This window comes from Melospiza melodia, chromosome 6 (assembly GCF_035770615.1).
Source record: "Melospiza melodia melodia isolate bMelMel2 chromosome 6, bMelMel2.pri, whole genome shotgun sequence".
NCBI classification, from domain to species: domain Eukaryota; kingdom Metazoa; phylum Chordata; class Aves; order Passeriformes; family Passerellidae; genus Melospiza; species Melospiza melodia.
This window is the reverse complement of record NC_086199.1, coordinates 45,222,895-45,245,906: the sequence shown is the minus strand read 5'-3', so window position 1 is coordinate 45,245,906 and position 23,012 is coordinate 45,222,895.

Genomic DNA, 23,012 nt, shown 5'->3' with positions numbered 1-23,012 from the left:
CCAACAAAAACCACGGCCCTTTTTTCTGGCAAACAAAACTTAGCTGCCTCACTTCTGGATGGCAGATTGCAGGAGCCACTTGGTGTAATCAAACCAGCCCGACTTGGCACTGGTGCCACCTTGGGTCTGGGAACCATCCTGCGTATCGTGGATTCTAAGGAGCCAGCCGGCCACTCCCAGCCACAGGCCCCCAAACAAAATCAACGGCGCTGTTCCCTGGAAAACAAAACACGCCTGCCAACTTTTTGATGGAGTTTGCAGGAGCCACTTGGTACTATCAAACCAGCCCGACTTGGCACTGGTGCCACCTTGGGTCTGGGAAACATCCTGCGTATCGTGGATTCTTAGGAGCCAGCCGGCCACTCCTAGCCACAGGCCCCCAGACAAAAACCTAGGCCTATTTCTCTGGCAAACAAAAGTAAGCTGCCCCGCTTCTGGATGGCAGATTGCAGGAGACACTTGGTACTATCAAACCAGCCCAACTTGGCACTGGTGCCACCTTGGATCTGGGAACCATGCTGTGTATCGTGGATATTCAGGGGCCAGCCGGCCACTCTCAGCCATATGTCCCCAAACAGAAACCTCGGCCCGTTTCTCTGGCAAACAAAACTCAACTGCCCCTCTTCTGGATGGCAAATTGCAGGATGAACTTGATACTAAAACCGCAGGCCGACTTGGTAGTGGTGACACCTTGGACCTGGGAACCATCATGCGTATCGAGCATTTTAAGGAGCCAGCCGGCCACTCCCAGCAATATGCCCCCAAAAACAATCCACGGAATTTTTCTATGGCAAACAAAAATCAGCTGCCCCGCTTCTGGATGGCAGATTGCAGGAGCCACTTTGCACCATCAAACCAGCCCGACTTGGCACTGGTGCCACCTTGCATCTGGGAACCATGCTGCCTAGCGTGGATTTTCAGGAGCCAGCCGGCCACTCTCAGCCATAGGCCCCCAAACAAAACCCACGGCCCGTTTCCCTGGCAAACAAAATTAAGCTGCCCCGCTTCTGGATGGCAGATTGCAGGACGCACTTGGTAGTATCAAACCAGCCCGACTTGGCACTGGTGCCACCTTGGGTCTGGGAACCATCCTGCGTATTGTGGGTTCAAAGGAGCCAGCCGGCCACTCCCAGCCACAGGCCCCCAAATGCAAACAACGGCGCTTTTCCCTGGAAAACAAAACTCGCCTGACAACTTTTTGATGGCAGATTGCAGGAGCCACTTGGTACTATCAAACCAGCCCAACTTGGCACTGGTGCCACCATGGGTCTGGTCACCATCCTGCCTATCGTAGCTTTTCAGGAGATAGCCGGTCACTCCCAGCCATAGGTCCCCAGTCACAAACCTCGGCCCGTTTCCCTGGCAAACAAAAGTAAGCTGCCCCACTTCTGGATGGCAGATTGCAGGAGCCACTTGGTACTATCAAACCAGCCCAACTTGGCACTGGTGCCACCTCTGGTCTGGGAACCATGCTGCGTAACACAGATTCTAAGGCGCCAGTCGGCCACTCCCAGCCACAAGCCCCCAAACACAAACAACGGCGCTATTCTCTGGCAAACAAAACTCCACTGCCCCTCTTCTGGATGGCAAATTGCAGGACGCACTTGGTACTATAAAAACAGCCCGACTTGGCACTGGTGCCACCTTGGGTCTGGGAACCATCCTGCGTATCGATCTTTTTAATGAGACAGCCGGCCACTCCCAGCCATATGCCCCCAAACACAACCCACGGCCCTTTTCTCTGGCAAACAAAACTCAACTGCACCGCTTCTGGATGGCAGATTGCAGGAGCCACTTGGTACTATGAAACCAGCCCTACTTGGCACTGGTGCCACCTTGGGTCTGGGAACCATCCAGCCTATCGTGGATTTTAAGGAGCCAGCCGGCTACTCCCAGCCACAGGCCCCCAACAAAAACCACGGCCCTTTTTTCTGGCAAACAAAACTTAGCTGCCTCACTTCTGGATGGCAGATTGCAGGAGCCACTTGGTAGTGTCAAAACAGCCCGACTTGGCACTGGTGCCACCTTGGGTCTGGGAACCATCCTGCGTATCGTGGATTCTAAGGAGCCAGCCGGCCACTCCCAGCCACAAGTCCCCAAACATAATCAACGGCGCTGTTCCCTGGAAAACAAAACACGTCTGCCAACATTTTGATGGAGTTTGCAGGAGCCACTTGGTACTATCAAACCAGCCCGACTTGGCACTGGTGCCACCTTGGGTCTGGGAACCATCCTGCGTATCGTGGATTCTAAGGAGCCAGCCGGCCACTCCTAGCCACAGGCCCCCAGACAAAAACCTAGGCCTATTTCTCTGGCAAAAAAAAGTAAGCTGCCCCGCTTCTGGATGGCAGATTGCAGGAGACACTTGGGACTATCAAACCAGCCCAACTTGGCACTGGTGCCACCTTGGATCTGGGAACCATGCTGTGTATCGTGGATATTCAGGGGCCAGCCGGCCACTCTCAGCCATATGTCCCCAAACAGAAACCTCGGCCCGTTTCTCTGGCAAACAAAACTCAACTGCCCCTCTTCTGGATGGCAAATTGCAGGATGAACTTGATACTAAAACCGCAGGCCGACTTGGTAGTGGTGACACCTTGGGCCTGGGAACCATCATGCGTATCGAGCATTTTAAGGAGCCAGCCGGCCACTCCCAGCAATATGCCCCCAAAAACAATCCACGGAATTTTTCTCTGGCAAACAAAAATCAGCTGCCCCGCTTCTGGATGGCAGATTGCAGGAGCCACTTTGCACCATCAAACCAGCCCGACTTGGCACTGGTGCCACCTTGCATCTGGGAACCATGCTGCCTAGCGTGGATTTTCAGGAGCCAGCCGGCCACTCTCAGCCATAGGCCCCCATACAAAACCCACGGCCCGTTTCCCTGGCAAACAAAATTAAGCTGCCCCGCTTCTGGATGGCAGATTGCAGGACGCACTTGGTAGTATCAAACCAGCCCGACTTGGCACTGGTGCCACCTTGGGTCTGGGAACCATCCTGCGTATCATGGATTTTCAGGAGCCAGCCCTCCACTGCCAGCCACAGGCCCCGAAACACAAACAACAGCCTTTTTCTCTGGCAAACAAAATTCAGCTGCCCCGCTTCTGGATGGCAGATTGCAGGAACCACTTGGTACTAACAAACCAGCCCGACTTGGCACTGGTGCCACCTTGGGTCTGGGAACCATCCTGCGTATCGTGGATTCTAAGGAGCCAGCTGGCCACTCCCAGCCACAGGCGCCCAAAACACACACAACGGTGCTTTTCCCTGGAAAACAAAACTCGCCTGCCAAACATTTGATGGCAGATTGCAGGAGCCACTTGGTACTATCAAACCAGCCCAACTTGGCACTGGTGCCACCATGGGTCTGGTCACCATCCTGCCTATCGTAGCTTTTCAGGTGCCAGCCAGCCACCCCCAGCCAGAGGCCCCTAGACAAATATTTCGGCCCGTTTCCCTGGCAAACAAAAGTAAGCTACCCCGCTTCTGGATGGCAGATTGCAGGAGCCACTTTGCACCATCAAACCAGCCCAACTTGGCACTGGTGCCACCTCTGGTCTGGGAACCATCCTGCGTATCGTGGGTTCTAAGGAGCCAGCTGGCCACTCCCAGCCACAGGCCCCCAAACACAAACAACGGCGCTTTTCCCTGGAAAACAAAACTCGCCTGCCAACTTTTTGATGGCAGATTGCCGGAGCCACTTGGTACTATCAAACCAGCCCAACTTGGCACTGGTGCCACCATGGGTCTGGTCACCATCCTGCCTATCGTAGCTTTTCAGGAGCCAGCCGGTCACTCCCAGCCATAGGCCCTGAGACACAAACCTCGGCCCGTTTCCCTGGCAAACAAAAGTAAGCTGCCCCGCTTCTGGATGGCAGATTGCAGGAGCTATTTAGTACTATCAAACCAGCCCGACTTGGCACTGGTGACACCTCTGGTCTGGGAACCATCCTGCCTATCGTGGATTTTCAGGGGCCAGCCGGCCACTCTCAGCCATATGCCCCCAAAAACAAACCACGGCCCTTTTCTCTGGCAAACCAAACTCAACTGCCCCTCTTCTGGATGGCAAATTTTAGGACGCACTTTGTACTACGAAAACCGCCCGACGTGGCACTGGTGCCACCTTGTGTCAGGGAACCATCCTGCATATCGAGCTTTTTAAGGAGCCAGCCGGCCACGCCCAGCCATATACCCCCAAAAACAAACCACGGACCATTTCTCATGGAAACAAAAATCCGCTGCCCCGCGTCTGGATGGCAGATTGCAGGAGCCACTTTGCACCATCAAACCAGCCCGACTTGGCACTGGTGCCACCTTGGGTCTGGGAACAATCCTGCATATCGTGGATTCTAAGGAGCCAGCCGGCCACTCCCAGCCACAGGCCCCCAAACACAAACAACGGCGCTTTTCCCTGGAAAACAAAACTCGCCTGCCAGCTTTTTGATGGCAGATTGCAGGAGCCACTTGGTACTATCAAATCATCCCAACTTGGCACTGGTGCCACTATGGGTCTGGGAACCATCCTGCCTATTGTAGCTTTTCAGGAGCCATCCGGTCACTCCCAGCCATAGGCCCCCAGACACAAACCTCGGACCGTTTCCCTGGCAAACAAAATTAAGCTGCCCCGATTCTGGATGGCAGATTGCAGGAGCCACTTGGTAGTGTCAAACCAGCCCGACTTGGCACTGGTGCCACCTTGGGTCTGGGAACCATCCTGCGTATCGTGGATTCTAAGCAGCCACCCGGCCACTCTGAGCCACAGGCGCCCAAACACAAACAACGGCGCTTTTCCCTGGAAAACAAAACTCGCCTGCCAACATTTTGATGGCAGATTGCAGGAGCCACTTGGTGCTATCAAACCAGCCCAACTTGGCACTGGTGCCACCATGGGTCTGGTCACCATCCTGCCTATCGTAGCTTTTCAGGAGCCAGCCGGTCACTCCCAGCCATAGACCCCCAGACACAAACCTCGGCCCGTTTCCCTGGAAAACAAAAGTAAGCTGCCCCGATTCTGGATGGCAGATTGCAGGAGCCGCTTGGTATATCAAATCAGCCCAACTTGGCACTGGTGCCACCATGGGTCTGGTAAACATCCTGCCTATCATAGCTTTTCAGGAGCCAGCCGGTCACTCCCTGCCATAGGCCCCCAGACACAAACCTCGGCCCGTTTCCCTGGCAAACAAAAGTAAACTGCCCCGCTTTTGGATGGCAGATTGCAGGATGCATTTGGTACTATCAAACTAGCCCGACTTGGCCCTCGTGCCACCTTGGCTCTGGGAACCATGCTGCGTAACGTAGATTCTACGAGGACAGGCGGCCACTCCCAGCCACAGACCTCTAAACAAAAACAACGGCGCTTTTCCCTGGAAAACAAAACTCGCCTGCCAAATTTTTGATGGCAGATTGCAGGAGCCACTTGGTACTATCAAACCAGCCCAACTTGGTACTGGTGCCACCATGGGTCTGGTCACCATCCTGCCTATCGTAGCTTTTCAGGAGCCAGCCGGTCACTCCCAGCCATAGGCCCCCAGACAAATATCTCGGCCCGTTTCCCTGGCAAACAAAAGTAAGCTGCCCCGCTTCTGGATTGCAGATTACAGCAGCCACATGGTACTATCAAACCAGGCCAACATGGCACTGGTGCCACCTTGGCTCTGGGAACCATCCTGCCTATCGTGGATTTTCAGGCGCCAGCCGGCCACTCTCAGCCATATGCCCCCAAACACATACCACGGCCCTTTGCTCTGGCAAACAAAACTCAACTGCCCCTCTTCTGGATGGCAAATTGCAGGACGCACTTGGTACTACGAAAACAGCCCGACTTGGCAGTGATGCCACCTTGGGTCAGGGAACAATCCTGCGTATCGATCTTTTTAAGGAGCCAGCCGGCCACGTCCAGCCATATACCCGCAAAAAAAAAACCACGGAACTTTTCTCCAGCAAACAAAAATCCGCTGCCCCGCGTCTGAATGGCAGATTTCAGGAGCTATTTAGTATTATCAAACCAGCCGGACTTGGCACTGGTGCCACCATGAGTCTGGTAACCATCCTGCCTATCGTAGCTTTTCAGGAACCAGCCGGTCACTCCCAGCCATAGGCCCCCAGACACAAACCTCGGCCCGTTTCCCTGGCAAACAAAAGTAAGCTGACCCGCTTCTGGATGGCAGATTGCAGGAGCCACTTGGTACTATCAAACCAGCCCAACTTGGCACTGGTGCCACCATGGCTCTGGGAACCATCCTGCGTATCCTGGGTTCAAAGGAGGCAGCCGGCCACTCCCAGCCACAGGCCTCTAAACAAGAACAACGGCGCTTTTCCCTGGAAAACAAAAGTCGCCTGACAACATTTTGATGGCAGATTGCAGGAGCCACTTGGTACTATCAAACCAGCCCAACTTGGCACTGGTGCCACCATGGGTCTGGTCACCATCCTGCCTATCGTAGCTTTTCAGGAGCCAGCCGCTCACTCCCAGCCATAGGCCCCCAGACAAATATCTCGGCCCGTTTCCCTGGCAAACAAAAGTAAGCAGCCCCGCTTCTGGATGGCAGATTGCAGGAGCCACATGGTACTATCAAACCAGGCCAACATGGCACTGGTGCCACCTCTGGTCTGGGAACCATCCTGCGTATCGTGGATTCTAAGGAGCCAGCTGGCCACTCCCAGCCACAGGCCCCCAAACACAAACAACGGTGCTTTTCCCTGGAAAACAAAACTCACCTGCCAACTTTTTGATGGCAGATTGCAGGAGCCACTTGGTACTATCAAACCAGCCCAACTTGGCACTGGTGCCACCATGGGTCTGGTCACCATCCTGCCTATCGTAGCTTTTCAGGAGCCAGCCGGTCACTCCCAGCCATAGGCCCCCAGACACAAAGCTCTACCCGTTTCCCTGGCAAACAAAAGTAAGCTACCCCGCTTCTGGATGGCAGATTGCAGGAGTCACTTTGCACCATCAAACCAGCCCGACTTGGCACTGGTGCCACCTCTGGTCTGGGACCCATCCTGCGTATCGTGGATTCTAAGGAGACAGCTGGCCACTCCCAGCCACAGGACCCCAAACAAAAACAACGGCGCTTTTCCCTGGAAAACAAAACTCGCTTGCCAACTTTTTGATGGCAGATTGCAGGAGCCACTTGGTACTATCAAACCACCCCAACTTGGCAACAAGTGGTTCCTGCAATCTGACATCCAGAAGCGGGGCAGCTTACTTTTGTTTGCCAGGGAAATGGACCGTTGTTTGTGTTTGGAGGCATATGGCTGGGAGTGGCCGACTGGCTCCTTAAAATCCACGATACGCAGCATGGTTCCCAGACCAGAGGTGGCACCAGTGCCAAGTCGGGCTGGTTTGATAGTACAAAGTGGCTCCTGCAATCTGCCATCCAGAAGCGGGGCAGCTTACTTTTGTTTGCCAGGGAAACGGGCCGGGCTTTCTGTCTCGGGGCCTATGGCAGGGAGTGACCGGCTGGCTCCTGAAAAGCTACGATAGGCAGGATGGTGACCAGACCCATGGTGGCACCAGTGCCAAGTTGGGCTGGTTTGATAGTACCAAGTGGCTCCTGCAATCTGCCATCAAAAAGTTGTCAGGCGAGTTTTGTTTTCCAGGGAAAAGCGCCATTGTTTGTGTTTGGGGACCTGTGGTTGGGAGTGCCCGGCTGGCTCCTTAGAAACCACGATACGCAGCATGGTTACCAGACAAGAGGTGCCACCAGTGCCAAGTTGGGCTGGTTTGATACTACCAAGTGGTTCCTGCAATCTGCCATCCAGAAGCGGGGCAGCTTACTTTTGTTTGCCACGGAAACGGGCCGTTGTTTGTGTTTGGGGGCCTGTGGCTGGGAGTGGCCGACTGGCTCCTTAGAATCCACGATACGCAGGATGGGTCCCAGACCAGAGGTGGCACCAGTGCCAAGTCGGACTGGTTTGATAGTACCAAGTGGCTCCTGCAATCTGCCATCCAGAAGCGGGGCAGCTTACTTTTGTTTGCCAGGGAAACGGGCCGAGGTTTGTGACTGGGGACCTATGGCTGGGAGTGACCGGCTGGCTCCTGAAAAGTTACGATAGGCAGGATTGTGACCAGACCCATGGTGGCACCAGTGCCAAGTTGGGCTGGTTTGATAGTACCAAGTGGCTCCTGTAATCTGCCATCAAATAGTTGGTAGGCGAGTTTTGTTTTCCAGGGAAAAGCGCCGTTGTTTTTGTTTGGGGGCCTGTGGTAGGGAGTGGCCGGCTGGCTAATTAGAATCCACGATACGCAGGATGGTTCCCAGACCAGAGGTGGCACCAGTGCCAAGACGGGCTAGTTTGATGGTGCAAAGTGGCTCCTGCAATCTGCCATCCAGAAGCGGGGTAGCTTACTTTTGTTTGCCAGGGAAACGGGCCGAGCTTTTTGTCTGGGGGCCTATGGCGGGGAGTGACCGGCTGGCTCCTGGAAAGCTAAGATAGGCAGGATGGTGACCAGACCCATGGTGGCACCAGTGCCAAGTTGGGCTGATTTGATAAAACCAAGTGGCTCCTGCAATCTGCCATCAAAAAGTTGGCAGGAGAGTTTTGTTTTCCAGGGAAAAGCGCCGTTGTTTGTGTTTGGGGGCCTGTGGCTGGGAGTGGCCGGCTGGCTCCTTAGAATCCACGATACGCAGCATGGTATCCAGACCCAAGGTGGCACCAGTGCCAAGTTTTGCTGGTTTGATAGTACCAAGTGGTTCCTGCAATCTGCCATCCAGAAGCGGGGCAGCTTACTTTTGTTTGCCAGGGAAACGGGCCGTGGTTTTTGTCTGGGGGCCTATGGCTGAGAGTGACCGGCTGGCTCCTGAAAAGCTACGATAGGCAGGATGGTGACCAGACCCATGGTGGCACCAGTCCCAAGTTGGGCTGATTTGATAGTACCAAGTGGCTCCTGCAATCTGCCGTCAAAATTTGGCAGGCGAGTTTTTATTTTCCAGGGAAAAGCGCCGTTGTTTGTGTTTGGGGGCCTGTGGCTGGGAGTGGCCGGCTGGCTGCTTAGAATCCACGATACGCAGGATGGTTCCCAGACCCAAGGTGGCACCAGTGCCAAGTCGGGCTAGTATGATGGTGCAAAGTGGCTCCTGCAATCTGCCATCCAGAAGCGGGGCAGCTTACTTTTGTTTGCCAGGGAAACGGTCCGAGCTTTGTGTCTCGGGGACTATGGCTGGGAGTGACCGGCTGGCTCCTGAAAAGCTACGATAGGCAGGATGGTGACCAGACCCATGGTGGCACCAGTGCCAAGTTGGGCTGGTTTGATAGTACCAAGTGGCTCCTGCAATCTGCCATCAAAATGTCGGGAGGCGAGTTTTGTTTTCCAGGGAAAAGCGCCGTTGTTTGTGTTTGGGGGCCTGTGGCTGGGAGTGGCCGGCTGGCTCCTTAGAATCCACGATACGCAGGATGGTTCCCAGACCTGAGGTGGCACCAGTGCCAAGTCGGGCTGGTTTTATAGTACCAAGTGCGTCCTGCAATCTGCCATCCAGAAGCGGGGCAGCTTACTTTTGTTTGCCAGGGAAACGGGCCGAGATTTGTGTCAGGGGGCCTATGGCTGGGAGTGACCGGCTGGCTACTGAAAAGCTACGATAGGCAGGATGGTGACCAGACCCATGGTGGCACCAGTGCCATGTTCGGCTGATTTCGTAGTACCAAGTGGCTCCTGCAATCTGCCATCAAAAAGTCGGCAGGCGAGTTTTGTTTTCCAGGGAAAAGCGCCGTTGTTTGTGTCTGCGGGCCTGTGGCTGGAGTGGCCGGCTGGCTCCTTAGAATCCACAATACGCAGCATGGTTCCCAGACCCAAGGTGGCACCAGTGCCAAGTGTGGCTGGTTTGATAGTACCAAGTGGTTCCTGCAATCTGCCATCAAAAAGATGGCAGGCGAGTTTTGTTTTCCAGGGAAAAGCGTCGTTGTTTGTGTTTGGGGGCCTGTGGCTGGGAGTGGCCGCCTGGCTCCTTAGAATCCACGATACACAGCATGGGTCCCAGACCCAAGGTGGCACCAGTCCCAAGTTGGGCTGGTTTGATAGTACCAAGTGGTTCCTGCAATCTGCCATCCAGAAGCGGGGCAGCTTACTTTTGTTTGCCAGGGAAACGGGCCGAGGTTTGTGTCTGGGGGCCTAAGGCTGGGAGTGACCGGCTGGCTCCTGAAAGGCTACGATAGGCAGGATGGTGACCAGACCCATGGTGGCACCAGTGCCAAGTTGGGCTGGTTTGATAGTAGCAAGTGGCTCCTGCAATCTGCCATCTAAAAGTTGGCAGGCGAGTTTTGTTTCCCAGGGAAAAGCGCCGTTGTTTGTGTTTGGGGGCCTGTGGCTGGGAGTGGCCGGCTGGCTAATTAGAATCCACGACAGGCAGGATGGTTCCCAGACCAGAGGTGACACCAGTGCCAAGTCGGGCTAGTTTGATTGTGAAAAGCGGCTCCTGCAATCTGCCATCCAGAAGCGGGTTAACTTACTTTTGTTTGCCAGGGAAAAGGGCCGAGGTTTTTGTCTGGGGGCCTATGGCTGGGAGTGACCGGCTGTCTCCTGAAAAGCTACGATAGGCAGGATGGTGACCAGACCCATGGTGGCACCAGTGCCAAGTTGGGCTGGTTTGATAGTACCAAGTGGCTCCTGCAATCTGCCATCAAAAAGTTGGCAGGCGAATTTGTTATCCAGGGAAAAGCGCCGTTGTTTTTGTTTGGGGGCCTGTGGCTGGGAGTGGCCGGATGGCTAATTAGAATCCACGATACGCAGCATGGTTCCCAGACCTGAGGTGGCACCAGTGCCAAGTTGGGCTGGTTTGATACTAACAAGTGCGTACTGCAATCTGCCATCCAGAAGCGGGGCAGCTTACTTTTGTTTGCCAGGGAAAAGCGCCGAGGTTTTGTCTGGGGGCCTATGGCAGGGAGTGACCGGCTGGCTCCTGAAAAACTATGATAGGCAGGATGGTGACCAGACCCATGGTGGCACCAGTGGCAAGTTGGGCTGGTTTGATAGTACCAAGTGGCTCCTGCAATCTGCCATCAAAATGTTGGCAGGCAAGTTTTGTTTTCCAGGGAAAAGCGCCGTTGTTTGTGTTTGGGGGCCTGTGGCTGGGAGTGGCCAGCTGGCTCCTTAGAATCCAAAATACGCAGGATGGTTCCCAGACCTGAGGTGGCACCAGTGCCAAGTTGGGCTGGTTTGATTGTAGCAAATGGTTCCTGCAATCTACCATGCAGAAGCGGGGCAGCTTACTTTTGTTTGCCAGGGAAACGGGCCGAGGTTTGTGTCTGGGGGCCTATGGCTGGGAGTGACCGGCTGGCTCCTGAAAAGCTACGATAGGCAGGATGGTGACCAGACCCATGGTGGCACCAGTGCCATGTTCGGCTGATTTCATAGTACCAAGTGGCTCCTGCAATCTGCCATCCAGACGCGGGGCAGCGGATTTTTGCTTGCTGGAGAAAAGTTCCGTGGGTTTTTTTTGGGGGTATATGGCTGGACGTTGCCGGCTGACTCCTTAAAAACATCGATACGCAGGATGGTTCCCTGACCCAAGGTGGCATCACTGCCAAGTCGGGCTGTTTTCGTAGTACCAAGTGGCTCCTGCAATTTGCCATCCAGAAGAGGGGCAGTTGAGTTTTGTTTACCAGAGAAAAGGGCCGTGGTTTGTGTTTTGGGGCATATGGCTGAGAGTGGCCGGCTGGCGCCTGAAAATCCACGATAGGCAGGATGGTTCCCAGAGCCAAGGTGGCACCAGTGCCATGTTGGCCTGGTTTGATAGTACCATGTGGCTCCTGCAATCTGCCATCCAGAAGCGGGGCAGCTTACTTTTGTTTGCCAGGGAAACGGGCCGAGGTATTTGTCTGGGGGCCTATGGCTGGGAGTGACCGGCTGGCTCCTGAAAAGCTACTATAGGCAGGATGGTGACCAGACCCATGGTGGCACCAGTGCCAAGTTGGGCTGGTTTTATAGTACCAAGTGGCTCCTGCAATCTGCCATCAAAAAGTTGGCAGGCGAGTTTTGTTTTCCAGGGTAACGCGCCGTTGTTTTTGTTTTAGAGGCCTGTGGCTGGGAATGTCCGCCTGTCCTCTTAGAATCTACGTTACGCAGCATGGTTCCCAGAGCCAAGGTGGCACCAGTGCCAAGTTGGGCTGGTTTGATAGTAGCAAGTGGTTCCTGCAATCTGCCATCCAGAAGAGGGGCAGCTTACTTTTGTTTGCCAGGGAAACGGGCCGAGGTATTTCTCTGGGGGCCTATGGCAGGGAGTGACCGGCCGGCTCCTGAAAAGCTAAGATAGGCAGGATGTTTACCAGACCCATGATGGCACCAGTGCCAAGTTGGGCTAATTTGATACTACCAAGTGGCTCCTGCAATCTGCCATCCAGAATCGGGGGTGCTTACTTTTGTTTTCCAGGGAAACGGGCCGACGTTTGTGTCTGGGGGTTTATGGCTGGGAGTGACCGGCTGGCTCCTGAAAAGCTACGATAGGCAGGATGGTGACCAGACCCATGGTGGCACCAGTGCCAAGTTGGGCTGGTTTGATAGTACCAAGTGGCTCCTGCAATCTGCCATCAAAATGTTGGCAGGCGAGTTTTGTTTTCCAGGGAAAAGCGCCGTTGTTTGTGTTTGGGCGCCTGTGGCACGGAGTGGCCGGGTGGCTGCTTAGAATCCACGATACGCAGGATGGTTCCCAGACCCAAGGTGGCACCAGTGCCAAGTCGGGCTGTTTTGACACTACCGAGTGGCTCCTGCAATCTGCCATCCAGAATCGGGGCAGCTTAATTTTGTTTGCCAGGGAAACGGTCCGAGGTTTGTGATGGGGGCCTATGGCTGGGAGTGACCGGCTGGCTCCTGAAATGGTACAATTGGCAGGATGGTTCCCAGACCCATAGTGGCACCAGTGCCAAGTTGGGATGATTTGATAGTACCAAGTGGCTCCTGCAATCTGCCATCAAAAAGCTGGCAGGCGAGTTTTGTTTTCCAGGGAAAAGCGCCGTTGTTTGTATTTGGGGGCCTGTGGCTGGGAGTGGCCGCCTGGCGCCTTAGAATCTACGTTACGCAGCATGGTTCCCAGACCCAAAGTGGCACCAGTGTCAAGTTGGGCTGGTTTGATAGTACCAAGTGGCTCCTGCAATCTGCCATCCAGAAGCGGGGTAGCTTACTTTTGTTTGCCAGGGAAACGGGCAGAGCTTTCTGTCTGGGGGCCTATGGTTGGGAGTAACCGGCTGGCTCCTGAAAAGCTACGATAGGCAGGATGGTTCCCAGATCCAAGATGGCACCAGTGCCAAGTCGGGGTGGTTTGATGGTGCAACGTGGCTCCTGCAATCTGCCATCCTGACGCGGGGCAGCGGATTTTTGTTTCCAAGAGAAATGGTCCGTGGTTTGTTTTTGGGGCTATATGGCTGGGCGTGGCCTGCTGGCTCCTTAAAAAGCTACGATAGGCAGGATGGTTCCCTGACCCAAGGTGGCACCAGTGCCAAGTCGGGCGGTTTTCGTAGTACAAAGTGCGTCCTAAAATTTGCCATCCAGAAGAGGGGCAGTTGAGTTTTGTTTACCAGAGAAAAGGGCCGTGGTTTGTTTTTGGGGGCATATGGCTGATAGTGGCCGTGTGGCCCCTGAAAATCCACGATAGGCAGGATGGTTCCCAGACCAGAGGTGGCACCAGTGCCAAGTCGGGCTGGTTTGATAGTACTAAATAGCACCTGCAATCTGCCATGCAGAAGCGGGGCAGCTTACTTTTGTTTGCCAGGGAAACGGGCCGAGGTTTGTGTCTGGGGGCCTATGGCTGGGAGTGACCGGCTATCTCCTGAAAAGCTACGATAGGCAGGATGGTTACCAGACCCATGGTGGCACCAGTGCCAAGTTGGGCTGGTTTGATAGTACCAAGTGGCTCCTGCAATCTGCCATCAAAAAGTTGTCAGGCGAGTTTTGTTTTCCAGGGAAAAGCGCCGTTGTTTGTGTTTGGGGGACTGTTGGTGGGAGTGGCCGGCTGGCTCCTTAGAACACACGATACGCAGGATGGTTCCCAGACCCAAGGTGGCACCAGTGCCACGTCGGGCTGGTTTGATGGTGAAAAGTGGCTCCTGCAATCTGCCATCCTGAAGCGGGGTAGCTTACTTTTGTGTGCCAGGGAAACGGGCCGAGGTTTATGACTGGGGGCCTAGGGCTAGGAGTGACCGGCTGGCTCCTGAAAAGCAACAATAGGCAGGATGGTTCCCAGACCCAAGGTGGCACCAGTGCCAAGTTGGGCTGGTTTGATGGTACCAACTGGCTCCTGCAATCTGCCATCTAAAAGTTGTCAGGCGAGTTTTGTTTTCCAGGGAAAAGCGCCGTTGATTTTGTTTGGAGGCCTGTGGCTGGCAGTGGCTGCCTGTCTTCTTAGAATCCGGGTTACACAGCATGGTTCCCAGAGCCAAGGTGGCACCAGTGCCAAGTCGGGCTGGTTTGATGGTGCAAAGTGGCTCCTGCAATCTGCCATCCAGAAGTGCGGTAGCTTACTTTTGTGTGCCAGGGAATCAGGCCGAGGTTTGTGTCTGGGGGCCTATGGCTGGGAGTGACCGCCTGGCTCCTGAAAAGCTACGATAGGCAGGATGGTGACCAGACCCATGGTGGCACCAGTGCCAAGTTGGGCTGGTTTGATAGTACCAAGTGGCTCCTGCAATCTGCCATCAAAAAGTTGGCAGGCGAGTTTTGTTTTCCAGGGAAAAGCGCCGTTGTGTGTGTTTTGGGGCCTGTGGCTGGGAGTGGCCAGCTGGCTCCTTAGAATCCACGATACGCAGGATGGTTCCCAGACCCAAGGTGGCACCAGTGCCAAGTCGGGCTGGTTTGTTAGTACCAAGTGGTTCCTGCAATCTGCCATCCAGAAGCGGGGCAGCTGAATTTTGTTTGCCAGAGAAAAAGGCTGTTGTTTGTGTTTCGGGGCCTGTGGCTGGCAGTGGACGGCTGGCTCCTGAAAATCCATGATACGCAGCATGGTTCCCAGACCCAAGGTGGCACCAGTGCCAAGTAGGGCTGGTTTCATAGTACCCAGTGGCTCCTGCAATCTGCCATCCAGAAGAGGGGCAGTTGAGTTTTGTTTTCCAGAGAAAAGGGCCGTGGTTTGTGTTTGGGGCCTATGGCTGAGAGTGACCGGCTGGCTCCTGAAAAGCTACGATAGGCAGGATGGTGACCAGACCCATGGCGGCACCAGTGCCAAGTCGGGCTGGTTTGATAATACTAAATAGCTCCTGCAATCTGCCATCCAGACGCGGGGCAGCGGATTTTTGCTTGCTGGAGAAAAGTTCCGTGGGTTTTTTTTGGGGGTATATGGCTGGACGTTGCCGGCTGACTCCTTAAAAACATCGATACGCAGGATGGTTCCCTGACCCAAGGTGGCATCACTGCCAAGTCGGGCTGTTTTCGTAGTACCAAGTGCGTCCTGCAATTTGCCATCCAGAAGAGGGGCAGTTGAGTTTTGTTTACCAGAGAAAAGGGCCGTGGTTTGTGTTTGGGGGCATATGGCTGAGAGTGGCCGGCTGGCGCCTGAAAATCCACGATAGGCAGGATGGTTCCCAGAGCCAAGGTGGCACCAGTGCCAAGTTGGCCTGGTTTGATAGTACCATGTGGCTCCTGCAATCTGCCATCCAGAAGCGGGGCAGCTTACATTTGTTTGCCAGGGAAACGGGCCGAGGTATTTGTCTGGGGGCCTATGGCTGGGAGTGACCGCCTGGCTCCTGAAAAGCTACGATAGGCAGGATGGTGACCAGACCCATGGTGGCACCAGTGCCAAGTTGGGCTGGTTTGATAGTACCAAGTGGCTCCTGCAATCTGCCATCCAGAAGCGGGGTAGCTTACTTTTGTTTGCCAGGGAAACGGGCAGAGATTTCTGTCTGGGGGCCTATGGTTGGGAGTAACCGGCTGGCTCCTGAAAAGCTACGATAGGCAGGATGGTTCCCAGATCCAAGATGGCACCAGTGCCAAGTCGGGGTGGTTTGATGGTGCAAAGTGGCTCCTGCAATCTGCCATCCTGACGCGGGGCAGCCGATTTTTGTTTCCAAGAGAAATGGTCCGTGGTTTGTTTTTGGGGCTATATGGCTGGGCGTGGCCTGCTGGCTCCTTAAAAAGCTACGATAGGCAGGATGGTTACCAGACCCATGGTGGCACCAGTGCCAAGTTGGGCTGGTTTGATAGTACCAAGTGGCTCCGGCAATCTGCCATCAAAAAGTTGGCAGGCCAGTTTTGTTTTCCAGGGAAAAGCGCCGTTGTTTGTGTTTGGGGGACTGTGGGTGGGAGTGGCCGGCTGGCTCCTTAGAACACACGATACGCAGGATGGTTCCCAGACCCAAGGTTGCACCAGTGCCACGTCGGGCTGGTTTGATGGTGAAAAGTGGCTCCTGCAATCTGCCATCCTGAAGCGGGGTAGCTTACATTTGTGTGCCAGGGAAACGGGCCGAGGTTTATGACTGGGGGCCTAGGGCTAGAAGTGACCGGCTGGCTCCTGAATAGCAACAATAGGCAGGATGGTTCCCAGACCCAAGGTGGCACCAGTGCCAAGTTGGGCTGGTTTGATGGTACCAACTGGCTCCTGCAATCTGCCATCTAAAAGTTGTCAGGCGAGTTTTGTTTTCCAGGGAAAAGTGCCGTTGATTTTGTTTGGAGGCCGGTGGCTGGCAGTGGCTGCCTGTCGTCTTAGAATCCGGGTTACGCAGCATGGTTCCCAGAGCCAAGGTGGCACCAGTGTCAAGTTGGGCTGGTTTGATAGTACCAAGTGGCTCCTGCAATCTGCCATCCAGAAGCGGGGCAGCTTACTTTTGTTTGCCAGGGAAACGGGCCGAGGTATTTGTCTGGGGACCTATGGCTGGGAGTGACCGGCTGGCTCCTGAAAAGCTACGATAGGCAGGATGGTTCCCTGACCCAAGGTGGCACCAGTGCCAAGTCGGGCGGTTTTCGTAGTACAAAGTGCGTCCTAAAATTTGCCATCCAGAAGAGGGGCAGGTGAGTTTTGTTTACCAGAGAAAAGGGCCGTGGTTTGTTTTTGGGGGCATATGGCTGATAGTGGCCGTCTGGCGCCTGAAAATCCACGATAGGCAGGATGGTTCCCAGACCAGAGGTGGCACCAGTGCCAAGTCGGGCTGGTTTGATAGTACTAAATAGCACCTGCAATCTGCCATGCAGAAGCGGGGCAGCTTACTTTTGTTTGCCAGGGAAACGGGCCGAGGTTTGTGTCTGGGGGCCTATGGCTGGGAGTGACCGCCTGGCTCCTGAAAAGCTACGATAGGCAGGATGGTGACCAGACCCATGGTGGCACCAGTGCCAAGTTGGGCTGGTTTGATAGTACCAAGTGGCTCCTGCAATCTGCCATCAAAAAGTTGGCAGGCCAGTTTTGTTTTCCAGGGAAAAGCGCCGTTGTTTGTGTTTGGGGGACTGTGGCTGGGTGTGGCCGGCTGGCTCCTTAGAACACACGATACGCAGGATGGTTCCCAGACCCAAGGTGGCACCAGTGCCACGTCGGGCTGGTTTGATGGTGAAAAGTGGCTCCTGCAATCTGCCATCCTGAAGCGGGGTAGCTTACTTTTGTGTGCCAGGGAAACGGGCCGAGGTTCGTGACTGGGGACCTATGGCTAGAAGTGACCGGCTGGCTCCTGAAAAGCAACAATAGGCAGGATGGTTCCCAGACCCAAGGTGGCACCAGTGCCAAGTTGGGCTGGTTTGATGGTACCAACTGGCTCCTGCAATCTGCCATCTAAAAGTTGTCAGGCGAGTTTTGTTTTCCAGGGAAAAGCGCCGTTGATTTTGTTTGGAGGCCTGTGGCTGGCAGTGGCTGCCTGTCGTCTTAGAATCCGGGTTACGCAGCATGGTTCCCAGAGCCAAGGTGGCACCAGTGTCAAGTTGGGCTGGTATGATTGTACCAAGTGGCTCCTGCAATCTGCCATCCAGAAGCGGGGCAGCTTACTTTTGTTTGCCAGGGAAACGGGCCGAGGTATTTGTCTGGGGACCTATGGCTGGGAGTGACCGGCTGGCTCCTGAAAAGCTACGATAGGCAGGATGGTGACCAGACCCATGGTGGCACCAGTGCCAAGTTGGGCTGGTTTGATAGTACCAAGTTGCTCCTGCAATCTGCCATCAAAAAGTTGGCAGGTCAGTTTTGTTTTCCAGGGAAAAGCGCCGTTGTTTGTGTTTGGGGGACTGTGGCTGGGAGTGGCCGGCTGGCTCCTTAGAACACAGGATACGCAGGATGGTTCCCAGACCCAAGGTGGCACCAGTGCCAAGTCGGGCTGGTTTGATAGCACCAAGTGGCTCCTGCAATCTGCCATCCAGAAGCGGGGCAGCTTACTTTTGTTTGCCAGGGAAACGGACCGAGGTTTTTTTCTGGGGGCCTATGGCTGGGAGTGACCGGCTGGCTCCTGAAAAGCTACGATAGGCAGGATGGTGACCAGACCCATGGTGGCACCAGTGCCAAGTTGGGCTGGTTTGATAGTACCAAGTGGCTCCTGCAATCTGCCATCAAAAAGTTGGCAGGCGAGTTTTGTTTTCCAGGGAAAAGCGCCGTTGTGTGTATTTTGGGGCCTGTGGCTGGGAGTGGCCGGCTGGCTCCTTAGAATCCACGATACGCAGGATGGTTCCCAGACCCAAGGTGGCACCAGTGCCAAGTCGGGCTGGTTTCTTAGTACCAAGTGGTTCCTGCAATCTGCCATCCAGAAGCGGGGCAGCTGAATTTTGTTTGCCAGAGAAAAAGGCTGTTGTTTGTGTTTCGGGGCCTGTGGCTGGCAGTGCACGGCTGGCTCCTGAAAATCCATGATACGCAGCATGGTTCCCAGACCCAAGGTGGCACCAGTGCCAAGTAGGACTAGTTTCATAGTACCCACTGGCTCCTGCAATCTGCCATCCAGAAGAGGGGCAGTTGAGTTTTGTTTTCCAGAGAAAAGGGCCGTGGTTTGTGTTTGGGGCCTATGGCTGAGAGTGACCGGCTGGCCCCTGAAAATCCACGATAGGAAGGATGGTTCCCAGATCCAAGGTGGCAGCAGTGCCATGTTGTGCTGGTGTGATAGTCCCAAGTGGCTCCTGCAATCTGCCATCCAGAAGTGGGGCAGCTGAATTTTGTTTGCCAGAGAAAAAGGCTGTGGTTTTTGTTTGGGGGCCTATGGCTGGGAGTGGCCGGCTGGCTCCTGAAAATCCATGATACGCAGCATGGTTCCCAGACCCAAGGTGGCACCAGTGCCAAGTGGGGCTGGTTTCACAGTGTCAAGTGCCTCCTGCAATCTCCCATCCAGAAGCGGGGCAGCTGAGTTTTGTTTGCCTGTGAAACGGGCCGTTGTTTTTGATTGGGGTCTGTGGCCGAGAATGTTCAGCTGGCTCCTGACAATCCACAATATGCAGGATGGTTCCCAGACCCAAGGTGGCACCAGTGCCAAGTCTTGCTGGTTTGATAGTACCAAGTGGCTCCTGCAATCTGCCATCCAGAAGCGGTGCAGCTGAGTTTTGTTTGCCAGAGGAAAGGGCCGTGGGTTGTGTTTGGGGGCATATGGCTGGGAGTGGCCGGCTGTCTCATTAAAAAGATCGATACGCAGGATGGTTCCCAGACCCAAGGTGGCACCAGTGCCAAGTCGGGCTGTTTTTATAGTACCAAGTGCGTCCTGCAATTTGCCATCCAGAAGAGGGGCAGTTGAGTTTTGTTTGCCAGAGAAAAGCGCCGTTGTTTGTGTTTGGGGGCTTGTGGCTGGGAGTGGCCGACTGGCGCCTTAGAATCTGCGATACGCAGCATGGTTCCCAGACCCAAGGTGGCACCAGTTCCAAGTTGGGCTGGTTTGATTGTACCAAGTGGCTCCTGCAATCTGCCATCCAGAAGCGGGGCAGCTTACTTTTGTTTGCCAGGGAAACGGGCCGAGGTTTGTGTTTGGGGGCCTATGGCTGGGAGTGACCGGCTGGCTCCTGGAAAGCTACAATAGGCAGGATGGTGACCAGACCCATGGTGGCACCAGTGCCAAGTTGGGCTGGTTTGATAGTACCAAGTTGCTCCTGCAATCTGCCATCAAAAAGTTGGCAGGCGAGTTTTGTTTTCCAGGGAAAAGCGCCGTTGTTTGTGTTTGGGGGCCTGTGGCTGGGAGTGGCCGGCTGGCTCCTTAGAATCCACGATACGCAGGATGGTTCCCAGACCCAAGGTGGCACCAGTGCCAAGTCGGGCTGGTTTGATACTACCAAGTGGTTCCTGCAATCTGCCATCCAGAAGCAGGGCAGCTTACTTTTGTTTGCCAGGGAAACGGGCCGTGGGTTTTGTTTGGGGGCATATAGCTGAGAGTGGCCCGCTGGCCCCTGAAAATCCACGCTAGGCAGCATGGTTCCCAGATGCAAGGTGGCACCAGTGCCAAGTCGGGCTGGTTTGATGGTGCAAAGTGGCTCCTGCAATCTGCCATCCAGAAGCGGGGCAGCTGATTTTTGTTTGCCAGAGAAAAATTCCGTGGATTGTTTTTGGGGGCATATTGCTGGGAGTGGCCGGCTGGCTCCTTAAAATGCTCGATACGCATGATGGTTCCCAGGCCCAAGGTGTCACCACTACCAAGTCGGCCTGCGGTTTTAGTATCAAGTTCACCCTGCAATTTGCCATCCAGAAGAGGGGCAGTTGAGTTTTGTTTGCCAGAGAAACGGGCCGAGGTTTCTGTTTGGGGACATATGGCTGAGAGTGGCCGGCTGGCCCCTGAAAATCCACGATACACAGCATGGTTCCCAGATCCAAGGTGGCACCAGTGCCAAGTTGGGCTGGTTTGATAGTCCCAAGTGTCTCCTGCAATCTGCCATCCAGAAGCGGGGCAGCTTACTTTTGTTTGCCAGAGAAATAGGCCTAGGTTTTGTTTGGGGGCCTGTGGCTAGGAGTGGCCTGCTGGCTCCTAAGAATCCACGATACGCAGGATGTTTACCAGACCCATGGTGGCACCAGTGCCAAGTTGGGCTGGTTTGATAGTACCAAGTGGCTCCTGCAAACTCCATCAAAAAGTTGGCAGGCGTGTTTTGTTTTCCAGGGAACAGCGCCGTTGATTTTGTTTGGGGGCCTGTGGCTGGGAGTGGCCGGCTGGCTCCTTAGAATTCACGATACGCACCATGGTTCCCAGACCCAAGGTGGCACCAGTGCCAAGTCGGGCTGGTTTGATTACACCAAGTGACTCCTGCAATCTGCCATCCAGAAGTGAGGCAGCTAAGTTTTGTTTGCGAGAAAAAAGGGCCGTGGTTTTTGTTGGGGGCCTGTGGCTGGGAGTAGCCGGCTGGCTCCTTAAAATCCACGATAGGCAGGATGGTTCCCAGACCCAAGGTGGCACCAGTGCCAAGTTGGGCTGGTTTGATAGTACCAAGTGGCTCCTGCAATCTGCCATCCAGAAGCGGGGCAGCTGAGTTTTGTTTGCCAGAGAAAAAGGCTGTGGTTTTTGTTTGGGGGCCTGTGGCTGGCAGTGGCCGGCTGGCTCCTGAAAATCCACGATACGCAGCATGGTTCCCAGACCCAAGGTGGCACCAGTACAAAGTGGGGCTCGTTTGACAGTGTCAAGTGCCTCCTGCAATCTCCCATCCAGAAGCGGGGCAGCTGAGTTTTTTTTGCCAGGGAAACGGACCTTTGTTTTTGATTGGGGTCTGTGGCCGAGAGTGGTCGGCTGTCTCCTGACAATCCACAATACGCAGGATGGTTCCCAGACCAAAGGTGGCACCAGTGCCAAGTCGGGCTGGTTTGAGAGTACCAAGTGTCTCCTGCACTCTGCCATCCAGAAGCGGGGCAGCTGAGTTTTGTTTGCCAGAGAAAAGGGCCGTGGGTTTTGTTTGGGGGCATATGGCTGGGAGTGGCCACCTGGCTCCTTAAAATGCACGATACGCCGCATGGTAACCAGACGCAAGGTGGCACCAGTGCCAAGTCGGGCTGTTTTTGTAGTACCCAGTGGCTCCTGCAATTTGCCATCCAGAAGCGGGGCAGCTAAATTTTGTTTGCTAGAGAAAAGGGCTGTGGTTTGTGTTTGGGGTCCTATGGCCGAGAGTGGTAGGCTGGCCCCGGAAAATCAACGATAGGCTGGATGGTTCCCAGATCCAAGGTGGCACCAGTGCCAAGTAAGGCTGGTTGTATGGTTCAAAGTGACTCCTGCAATCTGCCATCCAGAAGCGGGACAGCTGAGTTTTTTTTGCCAGAGAAAAGGTCCGTGGTTTCTTTTTGGGGCATACGGCTGGGAATTGCCGGCTGGCTCCTTAAAATGCTCGATACGCAGGATGGTTCCCAGAGCCAAGGTGGCACCACTGCCAAGTCGGGCTCTTTTTGTAGTACCAAGTGCGTCCTGCAATTTGCCATCCAGAAGAGGGGCAGTTGAGTTTTGTTTGCCAGAGAAAAGGGCTGAGGTTTGTGTTTGGGAGCATATGGCTGGGAATGACCGGCTGGCCCCTGAAAATCCACGATACGCCGGATGGTTCCCAGATCCAAGATGGTACCATTACCAAGTCGGGCTGCTTTGATAGTCCCAAGTGGCTCCTGCAAACTGCCACACCAGAAGCGGGGCAGCTGAGTTTTGTTTGCCAGGGAAATGGGCCGTTGTTTGTGTTTGGGGGCCTGTGGCTGGGAGTGTTCGGCTGGTTCCTGAATATGTACGATACGCAGGATTGTTCCCAGATCCAAGGTGGCAGCAGTGCCATGTTGTGCTGGTGTGATAGTCCCAAGTGGCTCCTGCAATCTGCCATCCAGAAGTGGGACAGCTGATTTTTGTTTGCCAGAGAAAAGGTCCGTGGTTTGTGTTTGGGGGCATATGGCTGAGAGTGGCCGGCTGGCCCCTGAAAATCCACGATACACAGGATGGTTCCCAGATCCAAGGTGGCACCTGTGCCAAGTCGGGCTGATTTGATAGTACTAAGTAGCTCCTGCAATCTGCCATCCAGAAGCGGGGCAGCTTACTTTTGTTTGCCAGGGAAACGGGCCGAGGTTTCTGTTTGGGGGCCTATGGCTGGGAGTGACCGGCTGGCTCCTGAAAAGCTACAATAGGCAGGATGGTTCCCAGAGCCAAGGTGGCACCAGTGCCAAGTTGGGCTGGTTTGATAGTACCAAGTGGCTCCTGCAATCTGCCATCCA